General features: G+C 45.0%; 1 protein-coding gene across 2 annotated transcripts in view; it reads right to left on the bottom strand.

The window, feature by feature from the left end:
• PLD1 (phospholipase D1) overlaps window positions 1-23,788 on the bottom strand; it is a 141,048-nt gene extending 117,260 nt beyond the window's left edge. The window contains exon 1 of one of the 2 annotated variants that reach the window (XM_035134148.2): window positions 23,658-23,788. The gene's annotated coding sequence lies outside the window, so the exon portion shown is untranslated. Of the gene's footprint in view, window positions 1-1,725; window positions 5,363-23,657 lie in introns of those variants that run through there. The other variant, XM_035134147.2, reaches the window with a different exon arrangement.
• Between the last annotated feature and the right edge of the window lie 320 nt (window positions 23,789-24,108).

Raw genomic sequence — 24,108 nt, 5'->3', positions numbered from 1 at the left:
AAGGAAGACACCATTTCATGACGCCTACATCACTGTGGTGGAAGAAACCCGAGGCCGTTTAAGCCAGGTCACTAGCACCACAGACCTGAATCACCCAGGTAATCCTAGATGGCCAACCCCCTGCCATTGCCTGTTTATATAGATCTAAGATCTAGCGCCGTCGCTCAGCCTTGACAGTTTCATCTGCATCAATAGCCAGTCTTTATACCAACAAGATGCAAGGGGTAGTTTCTCCATGTTCGCCTCTTTTACCCTGTTGTCAACCGTGAAGCAGGTGAGGCTGAAGTCTCCAAGGTGACTGAATGTGCTTCATGACTGGGTGAGGACCTGAACCCAGGTCTCTAACTACTAGAGTGTCCTGCAGATACCACCCTATCAGGAGGTCCATTCTGCGCAGTGTCGGAATCATGCTTTCAGTCTGGCAGCGCCTATCCTGTGGAACTCCCTCCCAATGCATATCTCTATGGTCTTTTTGGCACCTGTCAAGATCCCATCAGCATCTTCTTCCCAGTTGGCATCTGTCTTTGAATTGATTTTATGTATGCACTGCTGTCGTTTTAATATATTGTCTTTACATATGCAATCCTTTTAGATGCAGCTGTTTTGTATATGTTGATATTGATCTCTTTATACATAGCTATCATTTTAAATTGCTTCGGGATGCCTCAAGGGAAGAGATTTGTAAACAACAACAACGGCTCTCGCCAAGAAGACCACTAGGCTCTCTCTCTCTCTCTCTCTCTCTCTCTCTCTGATGCCAGATTCTTCCCCTTCCAGGCCTTTGGACCTTCTGCTCCATGCACTTAAGGACATAAGAAAAGCCCTGCAGGATCAGACCAAAGTCCCTTTTGGTCCAGTATCCAGTAGCCTAAGAGGATCCTGCAACCAGGGGACCAGGGTGGGAGAGGGCTCCTCTCCTTGGGATTCCCAAGAGGTAGTACATAGCCATATAACCTCTCCATCCATTCAGAGCTTGAAGCTGCTAGCACTTGGACCTGAGGACTCAACACAAGTTTGCACATTTTCTTCTTCGCAGGAGCAAGTTGTGGTTACAATAAAATGACTGCTGGTTAAGAACGACCATCAAACATTGTACTGTGGCTGCCCACTCTAGTGACAAGAGGAGGAGAGATAGAGAGAAGTACTGGCTCTCTTTGCCTAGCAAATATCTTTGAGGGTTTATCAGAAAAGTTTATTTCATTAAGAGCTATCCATCTTTGCCCATTTGCCATCTGAAATATACAGAAGTTTCGGATCTATACATTCGGGCACTACATAGCTTCTAATAAGCCCATTACATAATCTTTTAAGAGGCCAGTCCCTTGCAAAGGAGTTGATCGTTCCCCTTCCAAACTTCTGGGGTGCTCAGCACGTTGGAAGCGAAGCCAAATCAAAAGCAAAGTGAAACCCAGCAAGAAAAGTCATTTTAAATTGTACATGCCAAAACTGAAGGCGACAGACAGCCTTCCAGAGGAAACTTCCATTTTTAATCCTTTAACAACCAGATCCCTGCCATCGTTTATATTGCAAGGAACCCCTCCTGTTCTGCAAAAATAAAAAAATAGCCTATATAAAGTCATCCTTCTCCCTCCTTAGCAGGCAGGAAGCTGAAGCCCCGACTGCCTTGGGCTGTCACCAGCTCCATGACAGCTTGGCAACAAGTTGAGAGTATCAACACGGACATTCGACATATACAGGTACTGTAGAACTTTGAAGTTTACTAACCTTTTGCCCCGAGGCAGGAAGGCGGGCCATTGTCCTTCTGGTGTGTGTTTTCTCCTTTTAGAAAGAATAGCCAAGTACTCTCCTTCAGTGTTAAGTTAAATGCCCATGCCAGTGCTCAGGAAAAGGCAATTGAGCACACAGGGTCTCTTCAGAAACTGGGAAACGGCTTCTAGCTAAGTGCTTCTTTAGCTCAGAGATCTTGAGCTTGTTCCACAGAGGCAGTTTAAGGGAAAATCCAGCCCACGAGATCCTTCAGCCTATGAAGTCGAGCTGATCAAAGGGAAGCCACTCCCCTTTGAGCCAATTCGAATGGGAGGGGGGGAAGCCAGAGTCTGAATGAGCTTATTAAGCCCTCTATGTTTTGCCACTAGACACTCTCTCTCAAAACCCAGGGGAGCAATTTTTTATTTTTTATTTTTGAAACGGTGCAGGTAGGTGAACTTTAGTGGAGATATACTCAGCTGCAATTGTTACCCGCATCTCTTCAAGATATTTGTGTCACAAAGCACAAGATTCTGCAGCTTGTTTACAATGCAAATGAATTGCATTGTGCATCCCTTTGAAGACAGCTGCAGCGTGATGGGGAATATGTTATTCATTCCACTGCATTTTAACCCTCTTTAAAGTCAAGCAGTTTGCAGTGGAAAAGCCTGCAATTTTCAATGTTTGTTCAGTGTCGGTTCCTACGGATCACACGCAGCTGTTGTAAAACTAGGTGTGTCTATCGTAGCCATTTAAACAGTCGGCGTTTATTACCCCAATTGCAAAGACAAAGAGGTGGGAGAAACCTAGAAAAGGACTTGATGCAATTTTTCATTACAGTGGCTGCTCAACTCTTCCCTCGGCAAAGCAACAGAGTCACAATCTGGATACAAAATTCATATCATTCTTAACACAACCATGCATATAGCAGGGATCATTATTACTGTGCTAGGAATTCTTATTTAGGCTGCAACCCTCAGCACATGTATAGCAAATCCCATTCACTGCAAATTCACCCAAAACAAAGTGTGCATAGGATTGGAGCCTTTCCAGAAAGCAACTTTCACTGAGATCTAGCAGACTTCGATAGCAGGTGCTTCCATGTCAGGTACAAAACCCATAGTCCATGACACCCAGACTGCTACGAAAGTCTGAAATAAGACGCTTTAATTCTAATGGCTGAAATGTCTGCATTAACAAGTTGACAGGCTTTTTACTGCAGTTCTTACTGTCCTATTATCTTTCTGGGTTTCCCTGTTCTGTTCCACCTATTAAGCAAGAACACTTACAGTGTCTTAGGGAGCAATCTTAACACACAAGTAGCTGGTGTAGGACAAGCCAGCGTAAGTTTAAGACTGCATAAAGTACACAAGTTCCAAACTCTGTTGGAACTTAGTGGGGCTAAATTTGGCTGAGCTAGCCGAAGTTCGGCAGAGGGAAAACAAGCCGTTAAACAACAACAACAACAACAACAACAACAACAATAATAAATTTATTACTTATAGCCCGCCTATCTAGTCGGGCCTCCCCAGAATGGCTTCCAACAAGTTGTTTTGAACATTAAATATTGTTTTAGAGTTGCAAACCACATGGAAGCCATTCTGGTATACGAGCAGTATGTAAAATTAATAAAGAACCACCACAATGCATTTAGAAACTGGGGGGGGGGCACATGACTCCTACTCCCTCCCCTCATTTCAGACTACAAGTATGCCCCCTCAAAAAAAGATACAGCCAAGAAAGATATTTGTTACTACAAAGGCTGGGGGGCGGGAGAACCCCCCCCTCAGACGTCATTGGACTCCAACTTCTGTCGCCCCCAGTCATCATGATTGACAGTCTGAGATAGGGATGGTGAAGAAGTTTGGTTCAGTTTGCATTTAAAGGAAAACATGTATCATTCGGTTTTGAAACAGTACAAGTACTGTAACGCAGCCACCCTTTGAAATTCACATTTCTCCTAATCTCGCAACGCACTTCTGCAGCGAAGCAACATATACCACATGTTGTGGTAAAGTGTACATGAGAACAAATAGGTTTTGGTGAAAATAACATACAGAAATGCACTAAAGTAGGGCAAAAAAATGTATTAGACAAAATTGCATGCAAAAATGTGTAGTAATTCTCACTTAAAAAGTCTGGTGAATTTTTTGTGGGTTTTTGTTGTAGGCAGGGATGAGCAAAACTGGTTTCTCTCAGTTTCTAGTTTTTTTAACCTTCGGTGCACATTTCCACATCAGTTTGTGAATTTATTCTTTTAAGTCCTTGTGAAAATGTATCAGAATTTCATTGCAAATTTCTCCTAATGTAAATATTTTTTGTGCAATATGCATATCTTTGCAAGGAATTTTCCCTAATGTAATGCATTTTTTGTACATTACCTTCACTAATTCCCATTTGCATCTACCTTGGATTTGAATTGGTTTTATGTAAGTTCTGTTGTTGTTTCAAACTGTTTTTGTATCTATAATTGCTTCTTAAAATTTGTTTTGTATATTCTTTAAACATGTTATCATATTGCAAATCGCTTCGGGTTGCCTCGTGGGAAGCTATTCATAAATGAAATCAATAATAACAGCTTTTAAGCAAACTCTACCTAGTGCACGTGTTTTTGTACACATTATACTTGGTTGGAGAATTGCAATGGGAAATTTGGGACTGTATTTTGACTCAGTTGTTCCAGGAAGTGTTAATTAGATAGATTCACCTTTAAATGCAAACTGCATAGAAATTCTCCCCCCTACACTTCTAATTGTAGGCAGAAGCTCTTTGTGCGTGGAATACTTTTAGAGCAGTGGCATAACATCATTGGAATCAAAATACCAGTCTGTATCTCCACAACCCTGATTTAATTCAGATTTACCCTTTCCTGAGGGGAAAGCCAATATGCAAAAGAACCTGGTTGCCAAAGAACCATTTACATTATCTCAGAAGACTCATTTGCAAATAAAACACCCTTTAGATGCACTCTCAATCTCAGCTCTGCGTTCCTGTATTTTTCCCACCATAGGGCTAAATAAAAGCAGCTGGGGGGAGGTGGTGAAATCATGGGGGGCGTTAACCCCTCCTTCACTTGTGCTGATTCAAATCAGAACCCCTATCAGAGGGTTTCACACAGAGCCCCCCACCCCATTCAGTGTGTGAGGTGGGAGCAAAATTTTGCACCTGCAAACCAGACCCCCAAACCGAACACAGCTCCAGCAACCACCCATTCAGTCTTAATGAGAAAGGGGTTCCATTCATGTGCAGCTTAAAGCATGGAAAGGTCCTCCTCCCCACTGTGAGCCCCTGGCCAGTCAATAGGACCCCTTTCTCACACAGTTGTCGGTGTGTGTGACCAGCAGCCGCAATCCAACTTGCTCTCCTACAGACCATGAATTCACAGAACACTTGCGCAAAGGCCATTCCATGCAGCAAACTAAGGAAGCTGCCTCAGGGGTGGAAGGTGATCACCCCCAGCCCCGCTTCCTATGTCTGCCACGGTAACAGAGGTTGAATCCTGACAAGACAGAAGTACTCTTTTGGGGGGGGGCAGGGGGCATGCAGGTCCCTGGTCCTGAATGGGGTAACTGTGCCCCTGAAGGACCAGGTGAGAAGCCTGGGAGTCATTTTGGACTCACAGCTGTCCATGGGGGCGCAGGTCAATTCTGTGTTCAGGGCAGCTGACTACCAGCTCCATCTGGTATGTAGGCTGAGACCCTACCTGCCCGCGGACTGTCTCGCCAGAGTGGTGCATGCTCTGGTTATCTCCAGCTTGGACTACTGCAATGCGCTCTATGTGGGGCTACCTTTGAAGGTGACCCGGAAACTACAACTAATCCAGAATGCGGCAGCTAGACTGGTGATTGGGAGCGGCCGCCGAGACCACATAACACCGATCTTGAAAGACCTACCTTGGCTCCCAGTATGTTTCTGAGCACAATTCAAAGTGTTGGTGCTGACCTTTAAAGCCCTAAATGGCCTCCGCCCAGTGTACCTGAAGGAGCGTCTCCACCCCCATCATTCAGCCCAGACACTGAGGTCCAGCTCTGAGGACCTTCCGGCAGTTCCCTCCCTCTGAGAAGCCAAGTTACAGGGAACCAGGCAGAGGGCCTTCTCAGTAGTGGTGCCCGCCTTGTGGAATGCCCTCCCATCAGATGTCAAGGAAATAAACAACTATCTGACTTTTAGAAGACATCTGAAGGCAGCCCTGTTTAGGGAGGTTTTTAATGTCTGATGTTTTATTATGTTTTTAATATTCCCCAGTGTGGCTGGGGAAATCTAGCCAGATGGGTGGGGTATAAATATGTTGTTGTTGTTGTTGTTGTTGTTGTTGTTGTTAATGAACAAGCTATCATAATGTTTTTAGCCACAGCTATGGGCATTTGTGTGGGAAGTGCCGGCCACAAAGATAACAAACCATTGAATGATTTACTCATATTCTGCAGGAGGGACTTCCTCATTTCATTTTGAATTTATATTATATTATTCTATTGCCTTTGCAACAGAATAACTCTTGTTTGATAACGAAAAATGACAACAACGATGCAGTACAAAAGGATGACATTATGACAAAGAAAGTCAGAATATAAGAAGTCTATGTCCTGTTTTATAGTACAGTACGCCTTTGTTTATTCGGTTTGAGTTTAAGGGAGAGATAGAATGGGGAAGTTTAAGAACCATGATTATTATTTAACTTAGCCTCTTCTGTTGAGAATAGAGGGCTAAGAAACCGGAATACATAATTTTACTTTATGATTGATGTAATAAGTTATAAATGGTCAAGAACCAATTCTGAAGATATGAATATTAGCATTGTATGGTATTGGAATGTAGGTGTTTGTGTTTTTGTAAGAGACCCAGGTGGCGCTGTGGGTTAAACCACAGAGCCTAGGGCTTGCTGATCAGAAGGTCAGCGGTTCGAATCCCTGTGATGGGGTGAGCTCCCGTTGCTTGGTCCCTGCTCCTGCCAACCTAGCAGTTCGAAAGCACATCAGAGTGCAAGTAGATAAATAGCCCCTTCATGGATCAATGCCTTGTCGTGGCGAAGGGGCTTGAATAACTCAGAGAAGCTATGAGCTATGCCATGCAGGGCCACCCAAGATGGACAGGTCATAGTGGAGAGTTTTGACTAAACGTGATCTACCTGGAGAAGGAACTGGCAAGCCACTCCAGTATCCCTGCCAAGAAAACTCCATGGACAAAGACAACAGGCATATAAAAGTTATGACGCTGGAAGATGAGCCCCTCAGGTCGGAAGGCGTCCAACATGCTACTGAGGAAGAGCGGAGGACGAGTACAAGTAGATTCAGAGCTGATGAAGCGGCTGGGCCAAAGCCGAAAGGACGCTCAGTTGTGGATATGCCTGGAAGCGAAAGGAAAGTCCGATGCTGTAAAGAAAAATATTGCATAGGAACCTGGAATGTAAGAACCATGAATGGAGGTAAGCTGGATGTGGTCAAAAATGAGATGACAAGAATAAATATCGACATCCTGGGCATCAGTGAACTAAAATGGAAGGGAATGGGCGAATTCAGTTCGGGTGACTATCATATCTACTACTGTGGGCAAGAATCCTGTAGTAGAAATGGAATGGCCCTCATAGTCAACAAAAGAGTGGCAAAAGCTGTAATGGGATGCAATCTCAAAAATGACAGAATGATCTCGATACGAATCCAAGGCAGACCTTTTAACATCACGGTAATCTAAGTTTATGCACCAACTACCGGTGCTGAAGAAAGTGAAATTGACCAGTTCTATGAAGACCTACAACACCTTCTAGAAATGACACCAAAGAAGGATGTTCTTCTCATTACAGGGGATTGGAATGCTAAAGTAGGGAATCAAGAGATAAAAGGAACAACTGGCAAGTTTGGCTTTGGAGTTCAAAATGAAGCAGGGCAAAGGCTAATAGAGTTCTGTCAAGAGAACAAGCTGGTCATCACAAACACTCTCTTCCAACAACACAAGAGACGACTCTACACATGGATATCACCAAATGGGCAGCATCGGAATCAGATTGATTATATTCTCTGCAGCCAAAGATGGAGAAGCTCTATACAGTCAGCAAAAACAAGACCTGGAGCTGACTGTAACTCAGATCATCAGCTTCTTATAGCAAAATTCCAGCTTAAATTGAAGAAAGTAGGAAAAACCACTGGGCCAGTAAGATACATACATCCCTTATGAATACACAGTGGAAGTGAGGAACAGGTTTAAGGATTTAGATTTGGTGGACAGAGTGCCTGAAGAACTATGGATGGAGGTTCGTAACATTATACAGGAGGCAGCAACGAAAACCATCCCAAGGAAAAGGAAATGCAAGAAAGCAAAATGGCTGTCCAACGAGGCCTTACAAATAGCGGAGGAGAGGAGGCAAGCAAAATGCAAGGGAGATAGGGAAAGATACAGGAAACTGAATGCAGATTTCAAAAAAACAGCAAGGAGAGACAAGAGGGTCTTCTTAAATGAGCAATGCAAAGAAATAGAGGAAAACAATAGAATGGGGAAAACCAGAGATCTGTTCAAGAAAATTGGAGATATGAAAGGAACATTTCGTACAAAGATTACCATAATCAAGGACAAAAGTGGTAAGGACCTAACAGAAGCAGAAGACATCAAGAAGAGGTGGCAGGAATACACAGAGGAATTATACCAGAAAGATATGGAGGTCTCGTACACCCCAGGTAGTGTGGTTGCTGACCTTGAGCCAGACATCTTGGAGAGTGAAGTCAAATGGGCCTTAGAAAGCACTGCTAATAACAAGGCCAGTGGAAGTGATGATATTCCAGCTGAACTATTTAAAATTTTAAAAGATGATGCTGTTAAGGTGCTACACCCAATATGCCAGCAAGTTTGGAAAACTCAGCAATGGCCAGAGGATTGGAGAAGATCAGTCTACATCCCAATTCCAAAGAAGGGCAGTGCCAAAGAATGCTCCAACTACCGCACAATTGCGCTCATTTCACACGCTAGCAAGGTTATGCTTAAAATTCTACAAGGCAGGCTTAGGCAGTATGTGGACCGAGAACTCCCAGAAGTGCAAGCTGGATTTCGAAAGGGCAGAGGAACCAGAGACCAAATAGCAAACATGCGCTGGATTATGGAGAAAGCTAGAGAGTTCCAGAAAAACGTCTACTTCTGCTTCATTGACTATGCAAAAGCCTTTGACTGTGTCGACCACAGCAAACTTTGGCAAGTTCTTAAAGAAATGGGAGTGCCTGATCACCTCATCTGCCTCCTGAGAAATCTCTATGTGGGACAAGAAGCTACAGTTAGAACTGGATATGGAACAACTGATTGGTTCAAAATTGGGAAAGGTTGTATATTGTCTCCCTGCTTATTTAACTTATATGCAGAATTCATCATGCGAAAGGCTGGACTAGATGAATCCCAAGCCGGAATTAAGATTGCCGGAAGAAATATCAACAACCTCAGATATGCAGATGACACAACCTTGATGGCAGAAAGCGAGGAGGAATTAAAGAACCTTTTAATGAGGGTGAAAGAGGAGAGCGCAAAATATGGTCTGAAGCTCAACATCAAAAAAACCAAGATCATGGCCACTGGTCCCATCACCTCCTGGCAAATAGAAGGGGAAGAAATGGAGGCAGTGAGAGATTTTACTTTCTTGGGCTCCTTGATCACTGCAGATGGTGACAGCAGTCATGAAATTAAAAGACGCCTGCTTCTTGGGAGAAAAGCAATGACAAACATAGACAGCATCTTAAAAAGCAGAGACATCACCTTGCCGACAAATGTCCGTATAGTTAAAGCTATGGTTTTCCCAGTAGTGATGTATGGAAGTGAGAGCTGGACCATAAAGAAGGCTGATCGCCGAAGAATTGATGCTTTTGAATTATGGTGCTGGAGGAGACTCTTGAGAGTCCCATGGACTGCAAGAAGATCAAACCTATCCATTCTTAAGGAAATCAGCCCTGAGTGCTCCCTGGAAGGACAGATCGTGAAGCTGAGGCTCCAATACTTTGGCCACCTCATGAGAAGAGAAGAATCCTTGGAAAAGACCCTGATGTTGGGAAAGATTGAGGGCACTAGGAGAAGGGGACGACAGAGGACAAGATGGTTGGACAGTGTTCTCGAAGCTACGAACATGAGTCTGACCAAACTGCGGGAGGCAGTGCAAGACAGGAGTGCCTGGCGTGCTATGGTCCATGGGGTCACGAAGAGTCGGACACGACTAAACAACAACAACAACTGTGGGAAGGTAAACGTCGTTTCCGTGAGCTGCTCTGGTTCGCCAGAAGTGGCTTCGTCATGCTGGCCACATGACCTGGAAGCTATACGCCGGCTCCCTCGGCCAATAATGCGAGATGAGCGCGCAACCCCAGAGTCGGTCACGACTGGACCTAATGGTCAGGGGTCCCTTTACCTTTAAGCTTTTTGTATGTTATTGCATGTTGGTATGTTGGTATGTTGGTATGTTGGTATGTACACTTGTTATGTAAAATGCTTGTAATAAATTTAATTTAAAAAAGAAAGAAATGAAGGGTGAGAACCTGGGGCACCGGTTGGCATGGCTAGAAACTAGAAATACAGCAACCCCACCTTTAAACACCTTATACTTGCCTGACAAGGCTAATAAGGACGAGTCTGGGACTGAACCAGAATCAGAGGAATGCCCAGTTCATAAGGATAATAGACCTGAAGCTGCCATCTTTAAACACAATTAAATGGAACCACATCCTCTTGAACTCTGCAATCCCAAAACCATAAACCTAAGTTCGCTTAATTAAACCAAATGCATATTTATTCTTTCCCCATTTACTGCTTCCATCATTTCCACCTCCCTTCCTCCGTTGTCTCCTCTGTGTTTTCATTTCAGATTGCAAATTCCTCTTGCACTTTGCAAAGCTCTTTGCCCATTGATAGCGGGGCCAATCAACGAGCATCGAAGTGGGGCTTCCAAGCAAACAAATACTACATATTCATAGAATCACAGAATCATAGAGTTGGAAGAGACCGCAAGGGCCATCCAGTCCAACTCCCTGCCAAGCAGGAAACACCATCAAAGCATTCTTGACATATGCCTGTCAAGCCCCTGCTTAAAGACCTCCAAAGAAGGAGACTCCACCACACTCCTTGGTGCATCAGACATGTCATTTCCCGGTTACCAATAGGGCTTCGGAAGGAGCCATCCCTGCTCATTTTTAAGAGAGCAATCCTATGCACAAGAAGCTGGATGTTAAGCCAGTGTAGAGCCTATACCAGATTCAAACCCCGTTCAGCAGCCGGACAGCTGCTGCTGCTGCTGCTCTGCCTAAGCCTGGCAGAGGGAAAACAAGCCTTTAAAATGGTGCTCCATCCTGAATGGGCTTAGGATCCGGTGTAAGGCTCCCCACTCTGCTCCTGCCCCAACTAACACCCCTTTTGGGGAACTTATCCCAGTTTAGCTAATTGAGCCGATGTAAAAAAAGAAAGAAAGGTAAAGGACCCCTGGATTGTTAAGTCCAGTCAAAGGTGACTCTGGGGTTGCGGCGCTCATCTCGCTTCAGGCCGAGGGAGCCGATGTTTGTCCACAGACAGCTTTCTGGGTCATATGGCCAGCAGGACCAAACCACTTCTGGTGCAATGGAACACCGTGATGAAAGCCAGAGCACACGGAAACACCGTTTACCTTCCCGCCGCAGCGGTACCTATTTATCTACTTGCACTGGTATGCTTTCAACTGCTAGGCTGGCAGAAGCTGAGACAGAGCAATGAGAGCTCACCCCGTTGCGCAGATCCGACACCTTTACCTTTGAGCCAGTGTGTCTTTGGCTGAGCTGGGGTGGGGCCTTAATGCCGGCTGAGCCAAACACTCCATTCTAAGCTGCGCATCCTAGCAGATGTTGTTGTTTAGTCGTTTAGTCGTGTCCGACTCTTCGTGACCCCATGGACCATAGCACGCCAGGCACTCCTGTCTTGCACTGCCTCCCGCAGTTTGGTCAAACTCATGTTCGTAGCTTCGAGAACACTGTCCAACCATCTTGTCCTCTGTCGTCCCCTTCTCCTAGTGCCCTCAATCTTTCCCAACATCAGGGTCTTTTCCAAGGATTCTTCTCTTCTCATGAGGTGGCCAAAGTATTGGAGCCTCAGCTTCACGATCTGTCCTTCCAGGGAGCACTCAGGGCTGATTTCCTTAAGAATGGATAGGTTTGATCTTCTTGCAGTCCATGGGACTCTCAAGAGTCTCCTCCAGCACCATAATTCAATTCCTCCAGCACCATAATCCTAGCAGATCTTGCTCCCTAAATGTCTCTTGAAAACTGTATTATTACTCAGACAGGACTTTCAAAACTGAGATTCTTGGCCAACCAGCTCTTACAGGTGCTTTTATTGCGCTAGGTGTGTGTACCTCCTTATGCCATTTTATGTCGAAGTGCGGTTTGTTGGAATTTAAGTAAATAAAAAATAAATAAAACTTCCAAATAGGTATGCTGGCAATCACAAGCTCCGACTAGACAAAAAGTCACAGTGAGACAGCCAAGAGCCATTCATCAAGCAAGGGAAATAAACAAAGGGAGGCTGCTGGGAGATTTATTAATGTTCCGCTGAATATTTTGTTTCCAGTGCCATTCGGTGACCTAGTGAAAAGTTTCCTTTTTTTATTGTTTCTCCTAGGCATTCTTCTAATGAAAGAAATGGGCCAGCGTGCACCAATGCCAGGGAACACAAGCAAGACATTTGCACACAGGCCAAGTCTCATTAGATAAATCTGTAGTTAGCAATGCAGCCATTTGCACAACAAACGGATCCCCAGACCTTCATGATTCATCCCCAAATGTCCATCTCGGAGAACCAGACTATGTAGGACGCCCTTATGTTAAAAAGCAGCTGGTTGGGTAGGGGAAGGGTTAGAATTGGCCCACAGCACTCAGGGAGGGGTGGCCATAGGTCATCATTTCCTTGGCTTAAATCCACCCCCTTCCACCCAAACTATAATTACCATATTTTTCTGTGTATAAGATGATTTAGAAAAATGTTAGAAATTGGGGGTCGTCTTATACACGGATAGTGTAGAGGGGGGTGGGCAATTTCTGGCAGCCGCGAGCAGGAGCTCGTAAGCGGCAATTGGGCGGGTGATTGGTGGCTGCGGCAAGGCCTGCTGGCGATTGTCGGCATTCCCCCCCCAAAAAAAGCTGAACAACTGTGGGGAATCTCCCCCCCCATCTCTTTAATTTGGAGTCCTAAAAATAGGGGTCGTCTTATACACAGGGGCGTGTTATACATGGAAAAATACGGCATTATTATTATTTATTAAATTTGTTAAGGTAAGGCAACCCAAAGCGACACGCAAACCAAAGCTATCAGAAACAGAAGAGGGAAAAGACAGAAGCTTGTATACAACTGAGTTTTACTCAGCATAGACCAATTGAAGCAAATAGGCCTAACTTGGCCATGTTCGTTAATTTCAATAGGTCTACTCTGCATAAAGCTTAGTTGAATAACACTCAGACACTCCTCCCTCTAGTACAGGCACCCCCAAACTCGGCCCTCCAGATGTTTTGGGACTACAACTCCCATCATCCCTATCTAACAGGACCAGTGGTCTGGAATGATGGGAATTGTAGTCCCAAAACATCTGGAGGGCCAAGTTTGGGGGTGCCTGCCCTAGTATTTCAGATACAGGTAGGTAGCCGTGTTGGTCTGACGTAGTCGAAACAAAATATAAAAATTCCTTCCAGCAGCACCTTAAAGACCAACTAAGTTTTTATTTTGGTATGAGCTTTTGTGTGCATGCACACTTCTTCAGATACACTGAAATAGAAGTATTCTAGTATTTCAGAGTTATGTATGTTTCTTGGGGTTCATATCCTGACTTTTACTGGGCATGCCCCCTCCTCCATCAGCCACTCATATATCAACCACCACCATACCTGCTGACAGAGAGACGTTCTCTGCACTTCTCTTCTGCTCATGACAGAAGGTGGGTGTCCAACCTTGAGACTATTTAAGAGGTCATGTTCAATGTATGAGAGGCTGGGCCAGTGCAAACAGGAACAGGAAGTGGTCTCTCATGTTTGAGGATTTCTGAAGAGATATTTACTGAGACCTTTCATGGGCGCCGCAAGAGGTATTGGTGGGCACACTGGTGCCCGTGGGTGCCACGTTGGAGACCCCTGCTCTATTCTGACTAGTGGCAGCTCTTCGGGGCCGCAGGCAGAGATCTTCCATGCCACCTGCTACTTGATATTATTTTTTTAAAACTAGCTATGCCAGTAGTACATGTGAAAAGGATCTGGGGGTTTTAGTGGCCCACGGCACTCAGGGAGGGGTGGACCACAAGCTTAACATGAGTCAACATGAGACAAAGCAGCAAAAAGAAAGGGGGGGGAAGCACTAATGTTATTCTAGGCTGCATCAACAGAAGTGTTGTTGTTGTTTAGTCGTTTAGTCGTGTCCGACTCTTCATGACCCCATGGAACATCAACAGAAGTATAGTATCCCAATCAAGGGAAGTCATTCTATTCTGCTTTGGTCAGGTCCCACCTGGAGTATTGTGTCCAGTTCTGGGCACCACGGTTCAGGAAGGATATTGACAATCTGGAACGTGTGCAGAGGAGGGGAACCAAGATGTTCAAGGGTCTAGAAACCAAGCCTTATGAGGGAGCTGGGTGTGTTAAGCCCGAAGAAGAGGAAACAGAGAGGAGATAGGATAGCCATCTTCAAATATATCAAGGGTTGTCAAGTGGAGGATGGAGCAAGTTTGTTTCCTCCTGGTCCAGAGGGTAGAACTTGAACCAATAGATTCAATATATAGTGGTACCTCGGGCTAAGAACTTAATTCGTTCCGGAGGTCCGTTCTTAACCTGAAACTGTTCTTAACCTTAATGGGCCTCCCACTGCCGCCACGCCACTGCCGCACGCCGCATTTCTGTTCTCATCCTGAAGCAAAGTTCTTAACCCGAGGTACTATTTCTGGGTTGGCGGAGTCTGTAACCTGAAGCGTCTGTAACCCGAGGTACTACTGTACAAGAAAGGAATAACTTTTTAATGGTAAGAGCTGTTCGAGCGTGGAACGGACTCCCTAGGGAAGTGGTGGTCTCTCCTTCCATGGAGGTTTTTAAGCTGAGGTTGGACGGCTGTTTATCACGGATGCTTTAGCTAAGATTCCTGCATTGCAGGGGGTTGGACTAGATGACCCTTGGGTCCCTTCCAACGCTAAGATTCTACGATTCTATGATATGAATGATTGAACCTGGAACCTTCTGCATTCAGTACACAGATTCTGTCACTGACTAATGGCCCTGAGATAAAAAAAATTTTTTTAATTTTAAAAAACCCCTCCCCTATTGGTACATATTCAGTTCAAATCTCCCCTCCCTGTGACTATTAACTAAACAGGGATTGGGAGATTGAATATCTGGTTTGCCCCTAAAATTCTCCTGTTAAGAGTGAACTCAAACACTTCTAGAGAACCAAAAGTAACATGTGCCTCAGGCTCTCCTCCTCTCCTCAGCATAAAGCTTGATCCAAACAAGCTCTCCTTCTGCTAAAGGCCTAACAGAAATGCATCACATAAACTTGAGAGGGAAACTGCCTCTGTAAACAAGAATGACAATTTTTCTTGCTTACACAAAAACACTAGGCTGCCCCCTAGTGGCAGCATCCTTGTGCATAATTCCCAGTAGAACAAAACATAAAACTCCAACCAGCAATAATACATAGAAAAAAGAAGACCAGGGAGAACATTGCCATATGATACTGAAAGCGAAGAGAAGATCAAGTTAAAGACCATCCTTTCTTTCTTTTTCTGGCTGTAGTGACTAAATTGTTGGACTAAATAGATGGAATCCCAGGTCCAAATTTCTAGACAGTGATGAAGCTCACTATCTGGTCTTGGGAAAGCCCTAAACCAGGCATCCCCAAACTTTGGCCCTCCAGATGTTTTGGACTACAATTCCCATCATCCCTGACCACTGGTCCTGTTAGCTAAGGATCATGGGAGTTGTAGGCCAAAACATCTGGAGGGCCGCAGTTTGGGGATGCCTGCCCTAAACTCTCAGCATAATCTTTTCACAGAGCTGTTGTGTGATTTACAATGCCGGCTTGATCTCCTTGTTGGAATTTCAGGTGCAAATGGAATAATAAGTTTGTGGGCCCTTGGAAAAATATGGGGACAAGATGTATCATGGCCAAATAATGGTTGTGGACTGATTCATCATCTAAGCAAAGCACAAGTTGATGTATTGACTTAACACAGGTTGAGACCTGCAGACTGCAGAAGCGTATCTTTAAAGATAAGATGCTCGTTGGGAATGCCATACATAATCTAAATACCTGTTTGATAAGCAGAGCATGAATACTAAGTAAGGCCTGTTTCGCACCACATTGCACAGAAACAGGCGTGGGTTTGCCGCTGTACACGCGACAAGGAGGTACAACCAATACTGGCCACACAGATCAGTGTGGCCTGCATGATGCAACTGTTTTCAAACACCTATTTTGTCACATCCAAATTGTTCACTTTTAGGCTCATGCTGAAAGAAAAGATGTCTATCTGAAGGCCCTATCATTCGGCAGAGTGAGACAGTCGCCTCAGGAGGCAGATTCTGGGGGCAGCAGCCCCTCAGTCGCAGCCAATCCCAGACATTAGAGCAGGCATCCCCAAACTGCGGCCCTCCAGACGTTTTGGCCTACAACTCCCATGATCCCTAGCTAACAGGACCAGTGGTCAGGGATGAGGGGAATTGTAGTCCAAAACATCTGGAGGGCCGAAGTTTGGGGATGCCTGCATTAGAGCTATGTATGCCACTGGCCTGAAATGATGTGTTGAAGAAATTTTTCGCACTGCCTTCCTCCATTGCATTGCCAGGCTCTACAGCCCCAGTGACAGCAGCCACCAGGACCTGGATCGTGGGGGTGGAGGCCTCGCAACAGTGTGACAGGGACAGAACAGTATCTAGCTCCCGCCCAGGAAAAATGAAACCTCTGCCCTGGATCGGCCTCTCGCCTGGGTTGGTAGGAGAGGGAGTTCCCTGGGATGGAATGCAGGTGTGGAGAGGAGATTGAAAGCTGTACCAGAGACCTTAATCCCAAATACGTGTGAATGAAATAATAGCATAGACTTCTGCCATTGGCCCTGCCTCCATTTTCCTCCCCTTCTTCTATTGTTGCCTCTGTGTTGATTTATTGCAAAGCTACAAGCCAGGATGGCTATGCCTTTCCTCCCAGGTTGGAGGTTTCTGTACATGGGTTGCTGGGAATCTCGAGCAGAGGAAGCGCTGTCATGCTCAGGCTCTGCTTTTGGGCTTCCCGTGGGCCCCTGGCTGGTCACTGTGAGAGCACGATACTGGACTAGATGGGACTTTGGCCTGATCCAGCATGGCTGTTCTTGAGGATGGGGAATCGGCAGCCCTCCAGGTGTTACTGGACTTCAGCCAGATGTCTTAGTCAGCAGGGTCAAAATGGTCAGGGATGATGGGAGTTGTAATCCAAGAACACAGACTCCCCACTTCTGTTTTATGGCAACCCAGAAGCATCTCTCTCTCTCTCTCTCTCTCTTTCTCTCTCTCTCTCTCTCTCCTTTTCTCCTTTTGCTTCTTAAAACATAGGTTTGTAAACATTTGCATCACCTGTCCTGGGAACAGGACGCAAGACAAACCTAAGTAAATAAACTTCCAAGAGTAGCTTGTCAGCTCCTGTGGTATATTTACTCCTACATCTTTCTCCCACTTCTTACCCATGGCTTGCCATGTGAGTGGCATGCAAGCAATTGGCAGAGTACTAATTACTGTGAGCCTACTGTGAAATCATAAAAGAGGCAGGTGAAGCCTCTGAACATCGGGTGTGTAGATCCTTTTACCCATCAACAGTTTAGAATTAATCTGTGTTGCATATTGGACTGGGGATCCCCAAGTTCAAAACCCTGTCCAGCCACGAAGATCACTGTGTGGTTTGGACGGGACGTGGAAGCATCATGTCTTCAAGGGTTGAATACAAACCATGATATATGCATGGCCCTTCAAATGTTGTTGGACTCCAACTCCCATGAGCCCCAACCAGCATGGCCATCACAGCCAGGACTTGTGGGAATTGTAGTCCAACAACATCTGGAAGACTACAGGTTCTCTATCCCCGGATTAGTTAGACTGAATTTTTTATGCAAGTCCCTTTCCAGATCAAGAGACTTAACAGATTTGGATGTAAAGTGAACTACTATCTCAGGACAGGTCACTAGATCTATTGTGAAAGAGAATAAATGCATATATATATATATATATATATATATATATATATATATATATATATACACACACACACACACACACACACACACACACACACACAGTCTCAAAGGCTGACAAAGGTCCGTATAGTTAAAGCTATGGTTTTCCCAGTTGATGTATGGAAGTGAGAGCGGGACCATAAAGAAGGCTGATCGCCGAAGAATTGATGCTTTTGAATTATGGTGCTGGAGGAGACTCTTGAGAGTCCCATGGACTGCAAGAAGATCAAACCTATCCATTCTGAAGGAAATCAGCCCTGAGTGCTCACTGGAAGGACAGATCCTGAAGCTGAGGCTCCAATACTTTGGCCACCTCATGAGAAGAGAAGAATCCTTGGAAAAGACCCTGATGTTGGGAAAGATGGAGGGCACTAGGAGAAGGGGACGACAGAGGACGAGATGGTTGGACAGTGTTCTCAAAGCTACGAACATGAGTTTGACCAAACTGCGGGAGGCAGCGCAAGACAGGAGTGCCTGGCGTGCTATGGTCCATGGGGTCACAAAGAGTCGGACACGACTAAACAACAACAACAACATAGTCTCAATGGTTAATATTTCAGTGTAGGAATACTCTGAGGTACTGTGCATTCTGAATATTTCATGGAGATTAATGAACAGCCCATGAAGCACAGTGTAACAAAAGCCAAGTCAGTGAGGTCTCCAAGAGCTTACTTCATATTTTATACTCCTCTTAATGGCTAGATAATGTTAGGCAGCTTCCAACACCTTCCTCCATTGTGTTCATGTATTGCAAAAGTCAGTGGTTTTTCTCTACTAAGTGGCTGAACGATGAACAATGCTGTGAGCTATTTTGATCCCCAGGCTTGAATACATAACATGCAATGTTGCAAACAGAACAAAAGAACTTATGCAGGAAGTTCTCTGTTGGCAATCAAAATTATTTCTGCCAAAAAGACACAACAGGCCCCACTTTAGAGGAGGCGATGCTTAGAACGTATGACGCTCTTCAATTGGAAACTATGTTATTTGGATTGTTGTTTTTGATGTATTGCCTAAACACCATCTTCCGGGCTAGGCGGGGTATTTTATTTGATGTGTGCATGGTGTTGTAATATGATGACAACTGCTAAAAGCAGGTGGAGCCTGTATCAGAAGTAGGTGTGCCAAGATAAGGGCCACACCTACTTTGGACAGAAATTGTGCCCATGGTTTTGTCACATGGCACAGCACGGACACATCTACAACAAGAGTTAGCTGTGCTGGGCATGGGGCCTAAAAGTGTCTTATGCCCCTTAACTGGTGAACTAGAGATGTTTCAAGTTGCAACTGGTGTCCAATTCAGCACCTAGGCCACACACCAGACCTTGGCATTCACCTGGCCAGTATGGAATGGGAAGTCATAAAGCAGTTCATAATTGGGCGAAACATTCTCCAGTGTGGCTCAGAGGAAACAATAAAACACCTCTTGCCTAAGTGTTTATCTAAGGCACAATCTATTTGCTTAAGTATGGGGAACACCTATTTACATGACTAAGCCACCCAGTACTCTTAGATAGCATGAGGCTAGATGCAAGACCAATACAGAACCTGCTGATTTACTTCTCCCTTCTACTGGGAACAGAGAGAAGAAACGCCATGGTGGATCTGCAACAGCACAACCGGACGCCTCCATCTTCCCCGGCTGCAACAAAACATCTCTCTCCCACATTGGTCTCTACAGCCACAGCAAGCGCTGCTACCTTAAAAGAGCTTGACCTCACCCCAAAGGTGCACTCTGCCATTGTCTCTGGGGACAGACAGATGCCAGCAAAATAAACAAGTAGAAAGAGATTGCAGATTTAATTTAAGAGGCTCTGTGAGGTCCCTGGTTGCACCTTGACCTGCTGGAACAACAAATCCAACATACAGTATATTTTCAAGAATGTGGGATCAGCCATTATTTGTTCCTTTGTCCCAGCAGCCCTAGCTACAATATAAACTCTGCATAGCATCTACCAGAGAAGGCCTGGAAACTTGCATCCCTCCAGGTTAGAGATGTCAGAGAACTCTGTCAGAAATGGGAGTACAAATTGCCACTATTTGCATGTTCATTTGAGATCAGGAATGGGAATTACACAAGCTAATATGAGCGAGATTAGCCATTTCTGTTTTTTAAGACTGTGCACATTATGTAAATAATTGTGTTGTTTTCTGCACTGTTTTTGAAGCTTCCTTTCCACTGAAATGCCCTGAAATAAACTACATTGTTAGTTTGTTTCAGCTATCACAAACAGCGAGATGAACGATCTATGTTTTAGTGGAAGCCGAACTGCAGTAGAACAGAAACAGTGCTGATTGCAACAAACACAGGAAAGGATGGGAATTGCTGCCGTCTTACATCCCTACTCCAGATGCTGCTGGAAACTACAACTCCCATCATCCCTGATCATTGGTCATGCTGGCTGGAACTGATGGGAGTTACAGTCCAACATTATCTGGAGGGCAGCAGGTTTCCCATCACTGTCCAGCTAAGTATGCACCTTCCTCCAACACTCCACCAAACTGCAGGCAATACATATCATTTGCAGTTGTGCTAGTTTTTGTTTAAGCCCAGAAGAGCAATTTTAATCTGGTTGATTAATCCTTTTCTTCTCTGCCACAATCCTCATGAAAACCTGCCGCACCCACAACTAACTGGGTTTCTTAAACTAATGCAACTGAAAGAGGCATATTTAGTTTGGCCTTGAGACTGTGATTAAATGCAGAGGGCTGTGGGTTCAATGTCAGGCCAACTTCTCCTCTCCTGCTCATCGTTCAGCCTGACACAAAACTTGAAAACTCATTCACAATTGTGTGGCATTTTGGCTGGTCCTAACAAGAGTATGGCCTGAATTTTTATTTCGAAGAACTTTTAGCTACTCAGATATGATGAAGACAAGGATTTAATAGATTTAAAAATAATAACTTATGTGGTTTTACCTGCATTTATTACCGTAAAACTGTTACTGGCTAGATGGTTTTCTTATTCGTTTTCTTTTTAGGTATTGCTGTTGAGTAAAAGTATATATGCAAGCCGTAAATAGATAAACCAGATTGATCGGTGTGGACTCCCATAGCTTGCCTTGCTATTAAACCAGAGCCTTGGTACCTGGCTTTTGCACACCCAATTATTACTGATCCCTGTGCAGAGAACTGTTTCCACACACATAATTCTCTGGCTAAGTGTAATGCTGTTAAACATACATGCAACTATTTTTCATTGACTGATTGAATGATTGATTGAAAAGGAAGCATATGACCTTCTTCTCAGCTTACAGCCCAGGAGGGAGAAGTTTGGATCCAGACCTATTTAAATCAATTGGACTTGAATTGCGATTAGTGTAAGTTCTGTTGATTCCAATAGGTCTACTCTAAGCAGAAGTGTGACTCCAAGATGCTGGACATTTCTGAGTAAATATGCATAGAATGGGGCAGTAGGTGCAGTAAGCATGCAAGTTAAGCACATTTAACTTGTGCGCATTTAGCTTTATGTGCTTGGCAAAAAAAAAGAGGGAGAAAAGGGGGCAGGAGTCAAGGAAAAGGGACTATACACAATTTTGGTTTTAGGCATAATCCTCGGAACATAACCCCCATAAAATTTGCAGGCTTACTGTACGTGTAACTGCATTTGTTTGCAATCATGCAACTGTTTGCTCCCCCTGTTAAATTTGGGTTTGTGCAATTAAACCTGATGACAGCAGCTTCCTATCTATAACCTCCCTGCAAAGCAAACCGGGCATCTCTAGCTCATATTATTCTTAGAAGAATGCAGACACTGCCTTTCTTTTTCCTTTCCTTTTTTTTAAAAAAGCGAATTAGTCAGTTTAACGAGCGAAAATTACAAAAGGCATGCAAAAACCATGTGCGAGATCAAATGCACATTTAAAAGCGACTTGCAAGCTGACATCCAAACTGCAGCTAAGAGACAAATCCCAACACTTTTTAACTTGAACTAAGACCTAAATTCATTTTCTGCACCACAAAGGGGTCGATCACTCAACAACTCTGGGCAATGCTCCCCCAGAAAAGGTCAACAACTAGATCACTGCCAGTGTTTTCATACTGGGAGTACATCACAGTCTCTTGGAAGTTGGACGTGCCTGCAATAGATGGTCTTTGGAGTCCCCTCCAACTTTACCATTCTTTGAAACTTGCAGCCGTCCAGCTTTTCGGCTGCACTTCCCACCATCCTTGGCCATGCATGCAAGAGCTGATAGAAGCCCAACAAACTTTCATTTCAAGAAGTAGAAGAAAACAGGTCTGGGAATGTCACCTGCCCCCCCCCTGAGAAGACACCCCTTTCTGCAGAGACGCCAGGGAGTCCCAGCATCACCCCCAGCGAAGTGCCAGAAACTTCGCAGGTCTACCCAAAGCAAGGCTCCTCTGGAGCAAATCTGCTTCTCAGCTGCATCCATGAGATGGTAAGTTAATACATGCTCAAACTAAGAAAACTCTGAATATAAGAAATTGAATATGTAAATATATCAAAACCGCATGAGAGAACCTTTTGAAACAAGAACATGAGCATTGTGTCCTAAGCCAAGATAAGTGGTTTCATACGAATTTGAATGTATTAAACACAACAGAAAGCAGAAGGAGAAACTACTGAAGAAACCCGTCATATGGGTGAAAAACGCCGGCAGCCTGTCTATTATTGACACTTTGTTCGACCTGCTGCCACTTTGCTGACCACTACATAGCCTCAAAGACCATAAAGACTGGTTTGCCTTTCGGTATTTATTTGTATATGTTATCTGCTTGACGTTTTGTTTTGTCTTCTGTGTCAGCGTTTGTATATGGTTCTCTTATTGTTTTCTTTTTGTACTAATAATACTTGATTGAAACTTGATTGAATCTTGTGCCCTTGCGTGCTGCTTGTATTGTACTGGACTTTTGAAGAAATTGGCAGCATTAGCCCATTATTTCAGTTTTTGCATCCATGAGATGGGCTCACCGGTGGAATTTCTGAGAGAGAGCAGACACTCAGCCTCAGATTATTCATATGTGCACACACAAAAAAACCCTACAAAACAATAACAATTAAAAAAATACTTCCTGGTCGGGAATAACAAACACACAAGCAAAAGTCTCTACAAAAGGCGGGGAGAAGAATTTAAAAGTTTGCAAAAGGCATGGGTGTAGCCAGGATTTATGTTGGGGGGTGGGTGGGCAGGACACCCACCTCTGTCTCAACAACAGTTGTTTGAATTTCACCCCAAGTACTAAGAAAAAAAATCTGTCAACACCTCTCTACAGTTTCTACTTTTAGTTAAGTATTTTTATTTATTTACTTGAACAGGTGGCAGGTGCCCCCCTCCCGCCTGCCCTGGCTACGCCCATGGGTGGGGGACTTCCATCAGCAAACAATTACATCATAGGAAGAGCGATATCTGTTATTGAATTGGCTGAAGTTCCACCTTTGGCAGGTAGCTGGTCTAGTTACCTCTTGGAAGAAGAGAAAGGGAGATCACCCCAGCGGATCTCTCTCTCTCTCTCTCTCTCTCTCTCTCTCTCTCTCTCTCTCTCTCTCTCTCTCTCTCTCTCTCTCTCTCTCTCTCTCTCTCTCTCTCTCTCTTAGTTGGAGCGGGAAAGAGGTAGCGATTTCAAAAGTTTCCCGAAAAGTTGCAAATCGACGCAGCTGCAGCTACAGCCGGAGCTGCTATCGAGCAAATTTCCGCATTGGAGTAACGGCGACGCCGAGGGGCATCGCGGCGCGTTTCCCCGCCAGGGCGCTTCCCTGGCGCTGGGGGCGAGCGCGGCTTACCTGCTTGTGGCTGGATCCCACGGCGGAGAGAAAGAGAGAGCGCGCACGTCGCCAGGAGCTGAAGGAGCCCGGGAAAGGAGTCCACTTGCCGAGCTCGTGTAGCTGGACGCCCAGCTGGAGCGGGGCGGGGCGGGGTCACGGCTGTCCCCGCGCCCACAGGAGGCGGGTGCGCAACTCCGGCAAGGAGGAGACCTTTGCTTTGGGTGCCTCCGATTCTTCGAAAGGGAAAGGAGGGCCGCGGAGCCTCATTCGTGGTGGAATCACAGCTGAGAAGCCCTGGGTTCAAGCCTTTGGCATCTCCTGGAAAGGGCTGGGAAATCTAGGAGAGGCCTGTGCCTGCTGCTGCTGCTGCCGGTCCGTGCAGGCAATACTGAGCCCGATGGGGCTGGCAACATCTGGCGAGACTGGGGGGCGCTTTGCACGATCTCTTGCGCCCCTCTGGGTACATGCG

The sequence above is a fragment of the Zootoca vivipara genome, chromosome 5 (assembly GCF_963506605.1).
Source record: "Zootoca vivipara chromosome 5, rZooViv1.1, whole genome shotgun sequence".
Taxonomy (NCBI): Eukaryota; Metazoa; Chordata; class Lepidosauria; order Squamata; family Lacertidae; genus Zootoca; species Zootoca vivipara.
This window is presented reverse-complemented; position numbering and strand designations above follow the sequence as displayed.